Source organism: Phyllostomus discolor, chromosome 11, assembly GCF_004126475.2.
Source record: "Phyllostomus discolor isolate MPI-MPIP mPhyDis1 chromosome 11, mPhyDis1.pri.v3, whole genome shotgun sequence".
NCBI classification, from domain to species: Eukaryota; Metazoa; Chordata; class Mammalia; order Chiroptera; family Phyllostomidae; genus Phyllostomus; species Phyllostomus discolor.
The window spans coordinates 2,267,964-2,287,980 of record NC_040913.2 but is presented as its reverse complement, the minus strand read 5'-3'; positions in this window follow the sequence as shown (position 1 = coordinate 2,287,980).

Genomic DNA, 20,017 nt, shown 5'->3' with positions numbered 1-20,017 from the left:
CAGGAGACTTGGGAAGGCTCCCGGGAAGATCCCTGACCTGAGGCTGCAACTTGGGCGCCGTGCGCGTGAGGATGAGGCAGAGGGGCTCTGGGCAGACGCAGGGGCGGGTTTGGGGGTGCCGATGAATGGAGACCGTGTGGTGGGCTCAGGGGCTCCCCGCAGTCCACCGTGGAAGACAGAGGCAATCAGGGCGGGAGGGGCGGTGGGGGCTTTTCTCGGCCAACCTCAGCCCTAGCCTCCTTCCCGTGAGCCGAGGGGGGCTGGGGAAGCGTGAACCAAGGGCCCGTCGGCAGACACAGTGAGTCGTCTGGCGGCAGGGAGGGGGGCCGCTTGGACGGGACGCAGGCGGAGGACTCGCTTAAGCAGGCATTGTCAAAGCTCCTGCGGGGTGTGCTGGTGGCCCGAGATGGCTTTAGACTGATTTTTTAAAAAGCATTAGATCTGTACGTTGCAACACGTGCTGTAGTGAAGCTGAGCATTACATGGGGTTGGGAGAAAGACCGGGATGAGCTGGGGAGGCCGGGGTGCAGCCCGCAGAAGGAGAGACGGAAGGACAGGAGGTGGAGAGGGGCGTGCGAGGAAGGGAGGGTGGTGTGAGAAGACGGTGCAGACGAGATCAGAGAGCCAGCCCATGGCAGCCCTGCACAGACACGCGGACAGACGTGCCAGGGGCCCGTGGAGTGGGGCGCACGGCTGTGGGCTCAGGAGCCTGCGGAGCAACGTGCTGCAGAGACCACACTCTTGCTCTGGCTCCCCGAGGCTTTCCCGCTGGGAGGGTGGGGCTGAGCCTTACCCGGTAGCATTGCTCTTACAAAAGGATGCTTGTCTTTTAGTCGAATGTTATCACGTTAGTTTCTTTCTTTTTCTTCTTTTGCAGGCTAAAACCAAAGGAGCAAAAGGGTTTCATCGTAGAATACAGATATGTGAAATACAGCAACCTCAATAAGAAAGAGTTTTTGCATTTTCACACTTAAAATGCGCCGAGTGAACGCTCTGTGATAACGTCAGTACCTTCTGTGTGACAGCCCTTTAAACGGGCTCTGCTGTTTCATGTCAGCCTCCGACGACTCTTCGAGGGAAGTAGGACAAGCGCCGCTCGCCCTCGTTAGAGACGCAGAAACTGGGCCGAGCCGAGGCCAGGCCACAGCCTGTCCCCGGCGGGGAGCCGGGCGGCGGGACTGGCGCCAGCCTCAGGAGCTCGTGGCTTTGTTTAGGGGCCGCCAGGGGCACATACACGCTAATTGAAGTCTCAATAGCACCTTGAGAATGGCGTTAAGTGGGAAATTATTTGGCTCCTTACTCCTGAACTTTCAGAAACGAATACATTAAGTTTCATGCAACGTATTTTTGTATCATTCCTAGAACCACTAATTTGCTGGTATCGAGTCCTTCTTTTTTTCTGAGACCCAGCAAATGTTTTCCTTAAAAGGCAGGGTACCTGGAGCAGATGAGCCTCATCACGGTACCCCTGAGGCAGGGCGTGAGCCCCCGGGAGTCAGCAAAGAGAATGACAAACTCATCCAAAAGGGACATAGCATCCAGGGAGAGGGAGGTTGGTGGAAACACCCAGAAAAGAGGCTTTTAGCAAAAGGGAACTGCAAAAGAAGGCAGGTGTCACCCCAAACCAAAACATTTCTGGCATTACTACTTCTACCACCAACAACGTCAACAGCCCTGGGAAGAAGTCCATTCTGCCACATACCAAAAAAAAAAAAAAAAAAAAGAAGAAGAAGAAGAAGAAAAAGAAGAAAGAAGGATATTTATGAATGAAAAGGTATGATTTTCAAACTAAAAAAAAAAGTCAAGTGGGAGAAATCTCTGGCAAAAAATTCAAAAGGACTAGAAGTTACACAAGAAAAAACACGAGACTTGGTGGACAGGTCCCGGGTGGGTGACGTGAGAGTGAGAGCAAATCCAGGAAACAGCTGCAGGTGGAGGAGGGGGTGATCGTGTGCACAGAAGAGAAACCCCGTCCCCGGACTGACGGAGGGGGGTGGGGTTGAAGGGCTCACTGTGCGTCACGCAGAACACACAGGTAGCACAGCCAGTCCCCGGACTTAAGAGAAGAAGGAACAAGTTAAAAGCAAAACATCAGGGAGACGTGGCTTCTCATCCACATCCAACGGAGGACGGGGGGAAGTGATGGCATACTATCGGCTGGGGTCAAGGGAACAGGACCGCCGCCAGGGGACCCAAAGCCCCCCAAGATACTGCCCACCAGCCGGGCTGAAGGAGACGTGCTTGCCAACACAGAAATTCAAGCAGCTCCCGTCGAGAAGCGTGGGGAATACACACCTGCAAACACACGGCGAGTTAAGAAGAAGGTGAGAGGAAACAGCAGTGACAATGTGACCCCGTAACATGCGTATTCACATGTAGATGGGTGATACCTGGGTGTGCGTGAGAGATATCCCACATAAGCATTCGTGTAATTAAACAGTTACGCTGCAAGTGGAAAACTGTCTCAATGAAACCGAGGGAGTGGGGTGCTGGAGCAGAGGGGTACCATCCTGTTTATACGGGGAGGCTGGGCCGAGGGCAGGAAACCCCGTCTAAAATGCCTCCTGAGGGACTGGGGTGAAAGCCTCGGGGTCACTGGGAGAAAGCCTTTCCTCCTCGCTCAGTGGGTACAGGCAGGCCCTTCGGGCCAGTGAGGCGGGCACCCCAGGGGACCCTGAATTAAGTAGGGGGTGAGGGTAAGAAGACGATTCATAGTGACATCGAATCACAACAAAAAAGGAAAAGAAGAAAAATCCTCAGAATAACATTAGTAGTTATCACAGGCAGATGAAAGAATAAAATACAATAATGGTATGATGAGATTTTTGAAAATCTACAGACAAAATATCAAACATATATTAAGATGTGCAAAGTCTTATTAAAATATTAACAAATAGGCTTCAGTATTGTATGAAGAGAAAATAATTCTCTATGATTACTACTTAGTAGTAGTAATAAAGAGATTCTCTTCAGTATTGTATGAAGAGAAAATAATTCTCTATGAGTCCTACTTAGGACTCAAAGATTTCAAGATTTTTTCCAAAATCAGGATATTTTTGAGTGTAAGTCTTTCTGTCAACAAAGGAGGAAAACAGATGACTGTATCAGTAAAAGCCTTGGCTGAATTCAGCAGCTCTTCTCAATAAAAAGTCCAAGTAAAGTACCAGTCACAGGAAACTGCTTGAATACAATTAAAAACTACTTACCAAAACTAGTAACAAATTATGAAATGATAAAGGCTTTTTCATTAAATTCACATATAAACACTCATACCAGTAGTATGATTCAACACTCTTTGAAAGTTCTAGAAGACGAAATAAGGCAAGAAAAATTAAATGATCCGTATTGGCTGGAAAAGATGAAAACTTAGCTCCTATTTGCTGAAGACACGATGGTGTATCTCAGGGATCCAAGAGGTCATAGGAAAACAGGAACCTGGTGAGACATCTAGTGAGGTGGCTGACTGCCCATAAAGGTACAGAGGCAACTGCTTTCACCTGACTGGTAGAAATCTTCTATTCACAATGATGCTGAGAACAAGATACACCTTCAGAACCAAAGGAAACAACAGCCTCGGGCCTGCACAAAGAAAGCTGGGGTGTGTTACTGAGTGACACAGACTTCTAGGCAGTTTCATGTCCTTGGACAAGAGCACTTAGTAGTGAAATGTCAAGTCTCTTCAGATTAACATGTACAGGAAATTCAATTCAAATTTTAATTCCGATTCTGAAGGAATGAAGCGTTTGAACAACAGAACATTGAAGTCAATATAGATGAATTCATGTCCAAGAATAATGAAACAATTTATAATGGCAATGAAGAGAATTTGCCTAATGGATATTAAAATGTATCATAAAGCTAATGTAATTACACAGTACACTACTGACACAGAAATGGACAAGAAAAAAACCATGAAATATGTACAGGAGAATTTATTCTATTATAAAGATAGCACTTACATTCTGTGGAATAAGTATAGCGTAAATAATGAATAATGTTGGCACACTGTACTTCACCCAATCCCAACACAAACTTCTAAATGGATGAAAGTCTTAAATGTAGAAAATCATAGAACTGCTACTTTATAAAAGGACACTCAGTTTATACCCCCAGGGGCTGGAACGGCGTTTTAAACCAGGCAGAATGCCAAGGCTCTGAAGTAGAGACGGACACATTAACTAAGTGTGGTGGTCGGTGCTCCAGCCAGCTGGGCTGGGCTGCGATGTCCAGGCAGCCGAGAGACCGTGCTCTCTGGGCACGCCTGGGGAGACGTTTCCGGAAGAGGCTGGTCCACGCAGCAGTGGACCGAGCGTGGAAGAGCACCTTCGCCAGTGGGGGAGGGCGCTGCCCAGTTCTCGGGGGTCAGAGCAGACCAGAGAGGCCAGAGATCTCCTCAAGCTGGGATGTCCCCCTCGGGCTGTCGTCCTCAGCCACTGAATCATGCCACTGGCTGACAGGAGGTCACGGGACTTCCCTGCCTCCTGTATGTCCTCCCCGCCTTTATGTACATCTAGGTACAGCCTGCTGCTCCCGTTTCTCTGCAGAGCCCTGACTCATACGATGGGTAAACACTTTAAGCTTGGGTATGGCAGAAGACACACAGACCAGGTCAACAGACCGATGAACCGATTTTTACCATTTGTGACTTGCCTATGTGACTTTTGTATCTTTATTAAGCGGAGAGCTCCTGGAAACCCACGGAAACAATGGGGACGGAATGTGAATGGGCAGGTCCCAGAAAGGCACATTCAAATCACCAGTACTCACGTGAAAGGAGGTTTAACCTCCAAAGAGGTTGGGAAGATAAAAATGGGGTAACGATCAACTGATAACATTTAAGATGTTGATGTTACCTACTGCTCTGAGGGCTGCTTTAAAAAAAAAAAAAGGTACCTTCCAACAAACTGGTGAAAGTATAAATTGTTACAGCATTTTGGGAACAGAACTGGGAAGTCTATTAAAACTTAAAATGAACATGTCTTAAGCCCAGCAAAAACACTCCTAGAAAACAAAGCTTTTCAGTATGTACAAGGATAGGGTGTTGACGCAACACTGATTCAGGGGCAAAGGAGGGAAAGGAAGACCATGTTCAAGAACAGCTGGGAAACCTGCAGTACGTTTACGACGTGCAGTGGTACGCAGTCATGAAAAGAATGAAGTGGATTGCCACTGAGCGATCTGGAGGGATTTGCTCTGTGTGTGGTTCAATGAGAGACAGTGTCTGATGGAGCTGCATACGAGGGGCTGTCTTTTCCTTAAAACAAAGGTGACTCTGCTAGAACCCTGGTCACTCTGTACACTTTGTGCGTGTTTGCAGCTCCACTTGGCCGCTGCGTGGTGTTCCCCGCTCGGAACACTCTTCCCTCCCGTTTTGGCATCCAGTCCTACGCCGGCTGCCCACGGCCACCCACCCTCAGGCCCCCTCCTTTCTCAGAAAGGCTCCCCTTCCCCCGCAGCCGAAGTCAGGGTCCCTTCGTACTTGCCCCCTTACATCACCCCTCCATCACAGCTCTTAGGGCGTGCCGTAATAATTATCTCAGCGGTGCTTCCTTCTGACCGAAGCACGCTTCGTGCAGACGGGACTATCTCGTTCCCCCTCAGCTTCTTGCGTGGCGCCTGGCATACTCAGGGGCTCAAAGCTCCCTTAGTATCGATTGAATGAACGAACGGATGAGTGATTCCATCGGAAGGTTCTCAAACACAGGGTCAGCATCATTTGCTTCCTATGGATCCTCCTCCACGCCCAGAGAGCGGGGTCTAGGGCCTGTAGTGGGGTCCACCAGGGCGTTTGTCGAGTGACTGTATGAACAGAGGGCGGGAAGGGTCAGGTCAATGGCTGTGGTCTGTGAGAGATCTCACCACTTCCTGCTGTAGATTTGGACAGTGTTCAAGACGCCAGGCCACACACAGTGTTCAAGGGCATCCGAGCTGGTGCACTGGACAGCTGGGGGCTGGCGTGTGTCTTATTTACGAGGGTCTGCCTGGGACAGGTGGACTGTATGGCCTTTCTCCCACAGACCACGCGAGTGTTCGGGGGTGAACGTACTTGCAACCAGGCAGGGCTTCCACTGAGGACGTGGGTTTACACTGCCCTGCACAGCTGTGACCACACAGTCCCGTCTGCAGTGGCCGAGACAGGGCAGGGACACCTGCCCCAAACGTGTCTAGTTTTGTCCTCTTGACTAAGTTTGAGACTGGGAAACTGAGAGACTCTGGAACCGAAAGAACATACAAAACCGGGGCCAAACCGTGCCGTGGCAGAGCAAAGCTGACGGCAGGCCTGTCTCCAGTGGACAGATGGAACCACGTGCAGCAGAGCGAAGCCGACCGGTGGGCCGCACATGGGGTGGTGGACGATCTGGTGCCACGGGAGACCAAGACGGCAGCCTCTTCTCTTCATCTGTCCGATCAAACACTCACCAGACCTGCAGGGACCCCGCATCACCTCAGGGCCGGGGATTCAAGGGCAAATGGGCTTCAGGGGGCTTGGAGTCCCGCAAGAGGACAGAGAGGGGACTGACGACGGTGACATGCCCCAGTGTCATGACAGGGGGCATTCAGGGTGCCGTGCGAATGCTCAGACTCGGGCGCCCAACCGGGTTCGTCCTTAGTACATACTTCAAGGTCCCAGCCCGTCTGTGGCCCTGCTGTGTTTTATGTCCTGTGCTTTGATATGCGTGAGGTCCCTCCTTGTTCCCCCAGGAACAAGCTCCTTCCTCATGTGAACCAGCGACTAGACGTCAGAGGCGTTGGGTCTGCCTGGCACCTTCAGATGCTGTCGTTGAAGGAACTGTCTCTTCCCTTCCTGGTGGGCGGGGGCGGGGACAGGGGCTGGGGGTTGCACACCCACTACCTGGGTGGCTTGAAGCCTGTCGCAGGGACTGATGGGACTGAAGGAGGGTCTCTGTCCTTCTGAGGTCCTGGTCTAGCACAAAGGGCCTTTCCAGGCTGGAGTGGCGGGGACCACTCTTGCTGCCACTCAGAGCAGCCTTGCCGGAGCACGCACACAGAGGGTGGTAGCGCCAGGAGAGTCAGGAAAAGACGAAGGTTCCTGTTGACTCTTTTTAGGCGTCCGGTGGATGGAAAGGGGCCACAGGCTGAGCCTGACCAGCCCAGGGGAGGCCATGTGGCAGCCCCCCCGAACTCGGAGACCGGAAGGACCCACAGAGGATGGTCCAAAGTTTAAACTCTCTAACTACAAGCAGGTCACGGCCGTCAGTCACATCCCAGCAGGAATCTCCCCTGACAACGTCAGTGTTTGCCTGACTGAGGCTGTCTGTTGTCTTTCTCCATCTCTGACAACACAGCTCTGGGATGTCAGATTTCCTTTCTCTGAACCCTCAAAGCGCGTGCACCACACTGGCGGGGGGAAACCACAGATCCCTTTACTGTTACCATCTCCGTGCTAATTGCTGGCTGGCACCCGTCCTGTGCCCGCCCGCCCCTGTGAAAGAGGCTCTTGTCTGTCATTGTACCTTTCATCCAGTCCCCGAGGTTCCCCGCTTTGCTTCCTCCCGCCTCCCCCGTCTCCCCGCAGCGGATTTCAGGGAAACTGCTGACGTCTCCCCTGTGATCCAGCGCAGGAAACCAGGTGCTGAACCGCCGTTCTCTGGAGCACATCCTCCCCCCTCTGAGGTTCTGCGTCCCGGCGGCTGGTGTCCGTCCGGCTCGAAGACACTCATGAGAATTCTCACAGGCTTGGACATGTCTTACGTCGACAATCTCTAGTTACAGGAGCCCATAAACTCATTTTTTCCTGAGGTTACATGAGTTGCTTTCAGTCACCACTCCAAGTAGCCTCATTACCACAGCTGTTCTGAATAAATTCTGTTTACGCACAAATAATCCCAAACCAAGATGTTTAGTGTGTGTGTGTGGGGGGGGGGGGGGTTGGACAAAACAGACCTGCCCCGTCTCCCCAGGTTGTAGTAACTCCCTGGAGTAAAACGTTCAGCCCCGGCCCCTCGCCTGGCTCCAGTGGCCCTCTGCCATTGCTGGGACGTGGGTGTCGTCACCCCCATTTTGCTTGGTGTTTGAAGGCTGATTTGTTACAAAGGGACCGGTCCGGCACTGGGAATGTCACTCTGAAACCAGTCCGCAGCTCTGACTCCTGACCTCCCAAACCCAGTCCCCCCGCCTCCCTGCCTCCACTGGATCAGCCTCCAGGCCCAGCCCCCGTGTCCCCAGCAGGGGAAACTGGAAAACCTCCACTGGAAAACTATCAGTCCTTTGAATTATCTTGCTTGAAGAATTTAAATCATAACGTAGATTTTATGATTTAAAATCTCAGCAAGAGTTTCATTTTCATATGCAAATTTTCAATAAGTTAATAGTAGAATCTATTATAATTTAATAGTATTTAATCTATTATAAGTTAATAGTATAATCTATAATCAGATGTTTCATAACCTTAAACCATGCCAAGATATCATTTGAATGCAGCAGATAACGCATATGTTTTTAAAAAACTTGGCAAAATATCTGGAAATAGTGACAGCAATAATCACGCATAGGTACACTCATACAACAATCACACATAGACAATAGACAGAAAGATCATTTTTATCCAGGAGTCCCGAGCAAAAACTAAAACCCAGAACATTGTGACGATTTGTTTTTTTAATGAAAAATCTCCTCTGCTGCCACGAGCTCGGTCCGTACAGCGGCAGAATTTGAGAGACAGAAATACTAGTGTGCTCCGTTGCTCCCAAGTGCCCCGAAGAAATATTAAATTTGGGTTGGAACTTATAAAATGCGACTTATTTGAAAATTTCACCGATGATTAAATGTATGTTAAAATAAAGCTCTCCACTTTATTTTCTTGACAGCCTAATAAAACCAGACCTTCTCGTTCAAACTCCATTATATTTCTAGTCCCTTAGAACCGCACTTGGATGCTGTCTTGTTATGTCTGCCTCGGCCCCTGGAGAGCGACACGGACAATTACCGACCTGTGACAACACCCTCCGCTCTGTTGCCTGCTAACATCTCCACTCAATACACTTTTACTCCGACGTGCTATCAACTGGGGCTGTGTTTTAAAATATAAGTATCGCCACTGGATCCACATCAGCACAGGCTGGGGTCATTTTATACATCTTCGTATCTGTGCTTGTGAACCCCACTTTCTTCACGAAAATATTACCTTATTTCTATATTAAGCCAAAGAAAAAACCTAAAAATTGTTTCCCCATGCTCATCCTGAAAGCCTTCTTGGTTATGATGAGATCAAGCTATGGAGAATCTTTCTGAACGTACCTTGGTCTTGTCCAGACGAGGGGAAGCGCGGAACAACGGTCAGACGCAGCGAGCGCTGAGCCACGGGACTGGGGAGGTGCCCTCCTCTCCAGGCCGCAGCCCCTCCACGCTGCCTGAGGGCAGGGACCCCCTGTGCCTCCTCGCAGCGGCAACGTAAGCAGCTAAGCCCCACCCCCGCCACAGATGAACCAATCAGATCTTCTGCCACCCTGAGTCACTAAGGGCGTGAAACAGCATCGATGCGCTTCGGTAGCAGAGCGGAGGAGAGGGAGGAAGAAAGCTCCAGGTGAGCACACGGAGCTCTGAGCATGGAGAAACCCCTGGGAGCTGGGAAGTCAAAGGGAAGGGAAGTTAAAGGACCCACGGAGAAACCCACAAGAAATTCCACCTACCCTGCATGTTAGACGGCACTAATTCCATTTAAGAACTTCTTTTTCAAAATGTAGTGTCAGTATCGTGGCACTAAACACAGACTCTAGAACTAAGGCAGGGTGGGAATTCATCCCTGCCTTAGTTGGGTTCACGGAGATAGTTGGTTGACTTGGGCAATGAAACTCAACTTATCCTTCTTCCCGTTGTCTCCTAGGCCCACTCCGCTACACCTTACTGAACACGCTGAACATTCAGCAAATAAATGCGCTCATTAATGATTTAGTAGCATCTGCAAGGAAAGGGGGGCTGCTGGAGCCCCTCCACGCACGTCCCCCACTTTGCCAAAGCAGGTGCCGCGGTGCGGGAGGGCTGGCGGGAGCCGCACCGTAGGGGGTGGGGGCTGGGGAGGTCGGCACCCCCCCAACTCTCGCAGGTTCCGCTGTCACAGCAAGGCCCCGGCCTGCCTCTCCGGCCTTCCGCTCTGCCACACCCACAGTGACAGAGAAAAGAGAAAGTTAAATGTATTCATGTAAAGGGTTTTTTCCCCCTTCTCTCCCTTCATTATGGCACCAAGAGATGTTCTGGTAAAATCTGAGACATCGGCTTAGAATATGTTAATGCTCATAAATTAAATTGCTCACAGAAGGTGATCAATTTTTAATGTTTACACTCAAGATGTTCCTTTTAATTAACACTTAGCTACATTTGTACTCTCTGTTCACTCAGAAAATGTCTAAACCGGTGAAGAACCACGAAGAGTTGTAAGACATCAGACTGGGGTAATTAGCAAAGCGGTGCCCTTCCGTGGAACAAAACGGGATTCGTTGCAGAAGCCGGGGGTCACAGAGACCCAACTTCCTCTTAGGAAGGGCTGGGGAGCCATTGTGCACACGGACGGTTTTGGAAAGTTACCTACACCCCTCACGTGCACGTGCAAATCACCCATCCTTACATGCCGAGGATGTACCCTGGGACACACAGGTGAGGATTAAAAGGGATTTCCAACTTTGATGAGCAGACACTCACTCGCTAACCAAAAACCCACTGGTTCATGATGGGTGTTGACTGATAACCGGCTACCTACCCAGGACGAGAAAACACAGGTTGTTCACTGGCCGTGTGACCTCGAGAAATGGACCCACTTCCCGTCAGTCAACGTGGGCACTCACGGCGGTGTCTCATGGCTGCTCAGCGCCACACGGGAGGCACTTCCCAGTGCCCCGCACACATTAGCTGCTAAATAAATATTAGCTCCTTTCCTGTGAGTGTGGCCACACTCAGCTGCCTTGGGCTTCTCAGTACGTTCTCTCTAAAAACAGGAGCAGAATATGTATAAATATCCCGATGTACAGTGCGGGAAGTGTGGCTTCTGCCCAGTCTGGGGCCGGCCGCCTGACAGGGACCGCTCGGGCAGCAGCCCCGGGCCTCTGACGCGTCCCACAAAGGAGCATTGCTCGCCCTCTAAGGGCAAGCCCGTCTCGGTGGAAAACCAGGTACTGACAGACCGGGAAGAGCAGAACGGCTTTCATTGGTGGTGGTGTCAGTTCTGCGGGAGAGCAGAGCAGAACAGGCAGGGGTGTCCAACCTTTTGGCGTCTCTGGGCCTCGCTGGAAGGGGGAGAGTTGTCTTGGGCCGCCCATTAAATACACAAACACTAACAAGAACTGATGAGCACAGAAAAAGAAAGGTTTTAAGTCCATGCACGATTTCGTGTCGGGATGCATTCACAGCTACCCTGGGTGGCATGCGGCCTGAGGGCCACAGGTCGGATGCCCCTGGAGAGGGAATATAAAAGAATACTTTAAAAAAAGATGATGCATTCTTCTCACCCTTAGATTCTCTCTGTCCAAACTTCATTTCTTTTTAAGAATCTGTAAGAGTGGCTCTTGCAGAGAGATTTCCAGGTTTTCCTAGTTTGATGGGAGAAGACATTTCAGGCTCAAAGAAGACGGTAATGAAGGGGACGTACTGGCACCAAGAAGGGTTGGCCGGGGCCAAGGCAAACTTTGCAGACTGATGAAGGGTGACAAAATGGATGGAAATCCATCCATTCCATCCATTTTGGCAAAATGGATGGAAATTTTCATTCCTACATATGCCCGAACTAGCTGTTAGGCTAGTAAAATATTAAATTATAAATGCATAATTTTTATTAATGGGTGTTCCAACCTGACTAGGAAGTTCTCAAGATATGTCTTTGGGATAAACATCCTGAAACATGAGTTTCTTCATCTATAAATCATTTCGGCCTATGTGTAATTCCAATAATTTACATGAGTCTTATTTTCAGATGTCTGCAGAAAATGTTGATAAATGACTTATTCAGATGATCATTCCAGCCCATAAAAGTCGATGGCGCACGGCCCAGGACAGGATGCATACCCTCATATACCAGAGCCGTGGCATTAGGGCCAGCGCTGTGAGGGGCCCCCTGACCCACTATTTCCAGGACAGTCATTATAATTTGCTACATGTTGAACTAGAAAAAAATGGCTTCTCTTTAGCCTGCCAAAATGTAATCTTCTTGTATTTTACCCAATTTCCCGAAGACTTTCTAAGTATTGGCAACGTGAACAAAGTTTCTAACAGCAGGGCAGAATATAACTATATATGGAGTTTTATGGTCTAAAGTTGTTGATTCAAGATTGTTAAGAGAGTAAGGCATCAGAAAGTTGACTTAAGTGACTTTTTTGTTAGCCTGACAGTTAGTTTTAAATCGGGAGATTTGTGGAGGAAGCTATGATACTTTGCGTATAAGAAACCCAGACCAGCAAGAAATCCATTGGCTTGGGATTTTAAGAGGGCCCACCCAGTCTGAATTAACACCTACCAGCCCTTGATTTGTTTTGTTTTGTTTTGTTAAGCTATTTCCTATTTACTTCTGTTGTATTGGAGTCGCTGTAAGTCAAACTGGATGGTTGCACCCTATACACCCTGTGGAGCAAGCAGCCGGAGTGTAAAATGTGGACCCTGGGACATGCCTCATGCTGTCAATACACGTCAGGTGCAGCTGAGCAGCTTTCAAAAACATGTGACCCCCTGTCCCCCATCGGTCACGCCCCAGTGGTAGTCGTTTCGACTCTGCCTGGTTGACTTCAAGGTGCGGATGAGATTACAAAGCACTGCTCCCAATAAAAGCCTTTTTTTCCCTTTGGATACAAAAGAGACCTTCAGAAAGCTACGTCCGTCTCAGTTCCGTGAAGGTGGGGAACGGCCAATAAATACTAGAGCCTTAACGATACATTTCCATCCCCCGGGGGTTGGCAACTCTCCTTGTAAGAGGTCAGATTTTGCGGGCCGTAAGGTCTCTGTCACAACCACTCCGTTCTGTCCTTGTAGCACAAAGCAGCCATATGGGCCAGGCTCTGTTCCAATAAAACTTTATTCACAAAAACAGGTGGCAGGCTGCAGGAGGCCCGCGGCACATGGCTGCCATTTGCCAACCCCTGCGGCGCATCACCTTTCAAATCTATTTGAGAGTTAAAAATTGCCACGGATGGAATAACTGAGTAGCTAACATACATGATAATTAAAGAAAGTGTATAAATGAGGACGATCAAAGTAATGACCTCTGCACTTTTGATGGGGTTACCATCTCTAGTGAATTGCATGAAACGTTACCTAGCCCAACTACTATCACTTTACAAACTATGCCTACTGGGTACGAAGTGATTAACGAGAAATTTCCAAGTGCTGCTACTACTAGAGGGAAGGCACTGCTTAATTGTTCTCATAGAAAGTTTCCTGGTCAATGGCAAGAAATAGTTGGTGCACACAGAGCCACTTTTCTCTCCAGGAGAGACATGGCCAGTCGGTTACAACTAAGCCTGCGTGCAGTCCCATAACAGCTCTTAATATCGCCGCAGGCGGTCACCACGCGCCAGGGCCAGCCGACCAGATGAGATCTGCGTGACAGTTTTCGCACAATGGGAGATGGTTTTCCAGCTCACACAACAAGCAGGAAACTACTCTCCTCTCCAAGGCTCTCAGCGTCCAGTCCCGTCACCTCCCCGAAGGGTGGGCAGTTCACGGGGCAGAACTGGAAGCCCGAGTCAGGCCCTCCCATTTTAATGACAACTTTCGACACTGGCATGGGCCTATCCTGTCTGTCCAGGGCAGGGGTCTGTCCTGCCCACGGTCCAGGGTTCACGAGTCCGGTTGAGCCCTTTGCAAGCTATCAGGCCTCGAGCAAACCACAACTCTCTGAAACGCAGACTCCTGGTTGTAAACAGAAAAACAGTGCTCTCATGCCGAGTGACTGTGGAGTTTAACAGAGCTGTTACGTGGGTAGCAACTGAATACACATGAGCAGAGGGTGGCTCTTAGCCACTCACCTCCTTGCTAAAGAGAGTCGTATCTTTCTCTTTCACCTCTCTCCCCTCCCCCACCTTCCAGAGAGGACTCTGCCCTTGCAGGGTCACTGTTTGAAACTGGAGGTTGCAGAATCAGCAAAGATAGAAGAAGAGGTACGAGGACTAAGGCAGGAGGACACGTTTTTCAGGACAACGTTGAGGTAGGTCCTTGCAGCCCCCAAGACAGCCAGGACGTGGGTGAGGATCAAGACGTGTGTGTCCCCTTCAGGATGTTTGGGGGTCACAAGCACAGACCGGGTAGCCTCCAACGGCTTGCTGCCCGACCGGAATCAGGGCCCCGCTGAGAACTACGATGCCGAAGGCTGCCGACGCGAGGTCTTCCTGCGTCTCCGCCGACGAGGCCGTTCCTCATCACAGGAAACAGCACGTGCTTGCGTTTGTCTCACTCCCCAGAAGTTCTTTCTCGGGGTTCCACTGGCCCTTAACTTCCACTAAGGCAATCAGAGACCCCCGAGTGTACGGCTCCTGGTGAAACTATTTTTCAGTGTGATGTCACACTCAGCAAACTCCACTCAGAACCCGATGCCGGAAGAGCCTGTCTCCCTGAAGATCCAGTGTGATGCTGCCTTTCTGTGCAGGGACGAGCACCCGGCTCAGGCGCACGGGAAGGTCAGAGTCAAACTCCTGGTCTACCGTCTGTACCGGCCTGACCAGGGGTGTCCAGCCTGCGGCCCCTGGGCCACATGTGGCCCAGGATGGGTATGAACATGGCCCAACACGAAAGGGTAAATTTCCTTAAAACATGATGAGATGTTTTATGTGATTATGTGTCACAATATATTTAACATGTGGCCCAAGGTGACTCTTCATCTTCCAGTGTGGCCCAAAGATGCCAAAAGGCTGGACACCCCTAAACCCTGGGTTCTAGTCACACTTGAACTGCCTCCTTCATCCGGTGACCTCACTCAGGTCACTAGGAGGGAAGGAGAAAAAGGTCATCCCGGCAGAAGGTTTGGAAGGTGCTGCGAGAGGACAAGGAGGCTAACAGACTTCTTTCACGTGTGAGCTGGAGAGGCTGTTGGTGAGCGCAGCCGTCAGGAGGAGGAGAATAAATCACCCCACGCTGGGCAGCGACAGCGAGCTGAGGAGCCTGCAGCGCTTTGATGGAGCTTCAAGAGTCAAGGCTCAGGGAAAGAAGCTTCTTAATGAACTTGACCCAGCTTAAAATGTCTCGGTGATGAAAACAAGGTAAGTGCTTGGGATTTAGGATCTGGGGAAAGAACGCAATTCGTGGTCAGGTGGCTGCGAAGCGTACAGTTCTCGCTTTTAAACACCAAGAGGCTGAACCTTGGGTCCCCAGCAGGGAAGGCTAAATGTGCTCATGGGCTGAGAGAGGTTTAAGCAGCTGGAGGTGAAAAAGCTTACGGCTCAACAACCTCGGCGGGTAGGTGAAGTGCTGTGCCATGCACGGCATCCGTGATTCATCTCCGTGATGGTCATACTAACCCTCGACCTTGACTGAAAACCCTCGAACCGTTATTGACTCAGGAGGTAACACCAGCCTTCGTTTGGAGGGTCTTTTTCTTAGTTTCACTGAACCAACTGTGTCCTCAATGGAACTTAGATAAATATGGAGATGTTCATGTCAGTTGAGTCAAACTAAACTTCATTTCAGTTGAGTCAAACTTAATTTAACTTTATTTTAGTCAAGCTAACCAGACACACAGAGTCACACCCCGGAAGATCATGAGAAATCATCTATCCCTACGCCTTCATTTCATGGGCTTCAAACAGAAATCACCGAGGCCGGGGCCAATGGCTCAGCTGGTGCAGAGAGACGAGGCCTTGGATTGCAGCCCGACGCCCTTGTTCCGTGAGAAAAGTGTCAGGTTTCTGTGCCCAGAACACAACCAACGCAAGCTATACATGGCAGTGAACTTGAAGCTATTTCCAGTGCAGAGACAAAGGCTCGGAGCTCTCTCATCCCTCACACCAAACAACAGTTCACACCTGCTTTTCTGTGTATAAATAAATGATCTGAACTGTAACTTTCTCGGTTTTCAAGTTCCGGTATGATTGGCTTGTTCCATCGAATTCCCACATGGCCTTACTGGCTGCGTGTGTTAGCAGTATCGCCAGGTTTCTTCTCTTTTTTTTAAAGGGAGACACAAACCCCTTTTCTTTTTTTAAAATTTTATTTATTTTTATAGAGAGGGGAAGGAAAGGAGAGAGGGAGAGAAACATCAATGTGCGATTGTGTCTTGCACATCTCCTACTGGGTACCTGGCTCACAACCCGGGCATGTGCCCTGACTGGGAATCGAACCAGCAACCCTTTGGTTTGCAGGCCCGTGCTTAATCCACTGAGCCACCCCAGCCAGGGCGCCAGGTTTCTTCTTAAGACTCGGTACTGCATGTTTTTCTTTATGAATCTCCTCTGTGGTTTTTACGACTCCAGATTCCCTTTTAAACCTCTTTGGACCAATATTTCCAGAGTTTCTCCAAATTAAAAAAATGTAATCTGCCGCTATAGATCTTTTCCTCAGCGGGATGAGCACACTTGGTTGTTCTTTGGCAACCCACGTTTCCCCTCCCGGCTTCTCCCCCACAGCACACTGGCAGCGAGCCTTCCTTGCCCAAAGTTTCTCCCCGAAGCACCCCTCTTCCTACAGAGCATCCGCGTCCCAAGTTCAAGGAAAGGTGCAGAACAGAATCGAAGTCGTATTAAGTATAGCAGGTACATTTTTATGATCCTTAGGAATCCTTGTTTTTTATAAGAAAATTTGTGCACTGTTTTAGTTTTTTAATAACACAATATCTACCATCATTTTGAGGATATATATTTTACTTTTCTACTATAATGTAGCCTATTCTTTCTTCCTAGCTTTAAAATGTGACACTTTTGCTATGTCCTGTATAATTGACATGAATAAATTCAGAAAGGATAATAAATATTTTTTTGCAACAGTTATGAAAATAGCTAATTTTCTCAAATTCTGAAACCATGGGAGACCTTCTGCAAGAATTAAATCCACAGCCCCGGCTAGTGTCGCTCAGTGGATTGAGTGCAGGTTGAGAACCAAAGGGTTGCCGGTTCGATTCCCAGTCAGGGCACGTGCCTGGGTTGTGGGCCAGGTGAGAGGCAACCACACATTGATGTTTCTCTCTCTCTCCTTCTCCCTCCCTTCCCCCTCTCTGAAAATAAATAAATAAAAACTTTAAAAAAGCATTAAGAATGAACTCCACAAAGTCATATGTGAACTCAAATCTGGAAACATTTAGCAGATAAAGTCAGAGCCGTGAGTAGAAATTCTTCAGAGTGGCTCTTATCTCTCCCATTTATTGGACCCACTGCGTGCGATTTAGCATAACATAAAAATCTGTTCAATTCCATTTTGTTTTACAATTCCCCTCTCTCCAAATTAGCCACCGATGACAACTCATCAAAGGCTGGCATTTAGATTATTGCTTTATCACCAGAACGTTCCTGAGTCTGCTGCCGCCTGCAAACCCCCTTCCCAAGCACATTCTGCAGAAAGATCACATCCACCCCCGGGGGGCTTCAAGGGTGTGTTCCGGAGTTCAGAACTTCAGAGCTCTGTGACACAGGCCTGTTCGGTGTCCTCCTACTCTGAGTGTCACCATCAGGATTATACCTGATCCAAAAAAAAGAAAAGACATAAAAAGTGCCAAGGAAAATGAAATATTACCAGAGCAGAACTATGAATGTTGTTAAAGGGTTGGTGTTTACTTGCTGTTCTAATCAGAAAGTCTCTCTTTGTGTGTGTGTGTGTGTGTGTGTGTGTGTGTGCGTGTATTTGTACACACACCCATAGGAACTAGAAACCTCTATGTAATTAAATTCCATGTTACGTTGCTATAGCCTTCTGATTATTATTGATCCACATATACATGTGCTTTTAAAACAAAGAGCTATACAAAATTTATTTTGCCAATTTAATTTGATCCTAAAACTTAATTTACATATTAATAATTAGCAAAGTGTGTAATTCTAGTGATTATTTAATGCTTATTTTTTCTTGTGTCAAAATGAGATAGTCTTCATTTGCTTTTGGGGGGTGGTCCAGTTGCACCCCACTTATTAACAAAACCCACTGCCGTCAAAATTTTCTCTCACTGCACACTGTGATTTCAAATTGCAGGAAAGAATACTTCAGGAATGTTTTTTAAAATCTTCTGCTCTAAACTTTCCATTTTCTTCAGTTTTGATTTCTTTATCTATCCACCTCCCCCCAAAAAAGGCAGCAAGCTGTGAGTCTCTGAGAAATTAAGATTCTAAAATCTCTTCTCGCTCTTGGCAATTTCTCACTGGACCCTGAGTATTCATAACCGCACCTGTAACATTGGCAGGAAAATGTGTTTAAGAAACAAGCTTGTATCAGTTAAATGAGCCACACTACATTTCTGTTGGTCTTCTTTGAATGTTTATTTTATTTTATGTCAGTAAGGCTAGCCAAACACATTTTTATTGTCTTCGGTGACATTTGCAAGAGGCCCAGCTCCTCTGGGTGTGATGCAACTCCAAGTCAAGAAAAACAAAAAGGTTAATTATTCCTCCAACCAGACTTCCTGTATCAGAGTTTTTTTAATTCCCTTGGCTCTCCATCCTACTTGGAGGCTAAATCGCCTCAAACTACTTTCTAGGCCCGTGCTCTCCCCGTGTGTTGTTAGTTACATGATTATCCGTGACGGGACCCGTGCTGATATGCTCTCCTCCGTGGGTTGGTTGCCTCTCCTTCCCGCCTCCAGAAGCATGCTGAGTTTGCCTGCAGCGTGAGCGGGTCTAGAACTGGTCTCTGTCGTCACGGCTAATGACCGCTCTGCGGTCCTTGGTTTCGCTCTCATTTCTTTTCAGGAACCGTGAGCGTCAGCTTGTCCACCGCAGAGGCCCGTCTTACCGCTGCGATGTCGCACTGCCCGTTCACCGCTCATGCCGTTGGAAAATGTCTCACTCTTTCCCCAGCTGAAATCACTGGGTTCTGTTATTTTCCTTTTTTAGCTGACTTTTTTTTTAACTGCATAAGGAAATAAGAAATAACCTGCTGTGTCCACGGCCACGCGACCCTGAACTCGCCTGATCTCGGCTGATCTCGGACGCTAGGCAGGGGCGGGGCGGGCCTGGTTCGTGCTGGGAGGGGAGAAATAACCTGACGTTAGGACATTGCTTCCTCCGTTGCATCATCTGTCCTGAATGTCACAGGCTCGTTCCGCCCGGTCTCAGGCACTTCTTTTCACAGTCACACTTGATTTTCCTCTCGTTAACCTCACGGGACAATCACTGCACAGTGGATCAAAACAGATGGGCACATCATTCCCAGTGCATTTTTCAGTCCTCTGAGGGGCCTGGCAGTTCAGGCTTGGACACTAAGTGGTAGCAACCTATAATAGAAAACAAGTCATGTTCAGAGATCTCCTCAAGCAGGGGTTCTGAGTAAATTAGAGGCATTTCCAACCGAGTCGCTTTTCTCAGGGCCCAGGACAGCACCCCCCCGCCCCCAGCCTTGGTGCAGGAGCTGTCTCGGCTGAAGTGCAGCGCCGTTCCTGAATGAGGCAGCTCACCTGTTGGGCTGCCCATGGTGCGGCCGCACCCCCAGCCACCTGGCCACGTGAACAGGACGGTTCAAATGTGTTTTCTTTTGTCACTGACTGCCTTTCCGCTCCATTAAAACCACCGAGAGCAGTCGGAGCGACTGTAAAATACAGACCCTGTCTCGGAGGTTAAAATGGGCCGACCCGTGTTTTGATTTGTTTTATGTTTCATTCCGTCTTTCACGGGAAGCGCTCCTGCCTCTCTCCTTCGGGCAGAGAGAGTGGGCCACAGCGCCCTTCACATTGACCTCCTCAAGGCAGGGCAAAGGCCTCTGACCCGCATCTCCACCTCAAGAAGCCATTCCTTCCATTTGCATACCTTAAGGATAGCTCTCTCCACAATCAAGCAACGGTGTGCTTGGAAACTGCAGGAGAATTTACACCTTCCACCTAACATTAAGTTCTTGCAGTGTTTAAGTAATGAACTTGGAGAGACTGGAGATACTGCACTCTGTCCTCCCTGCC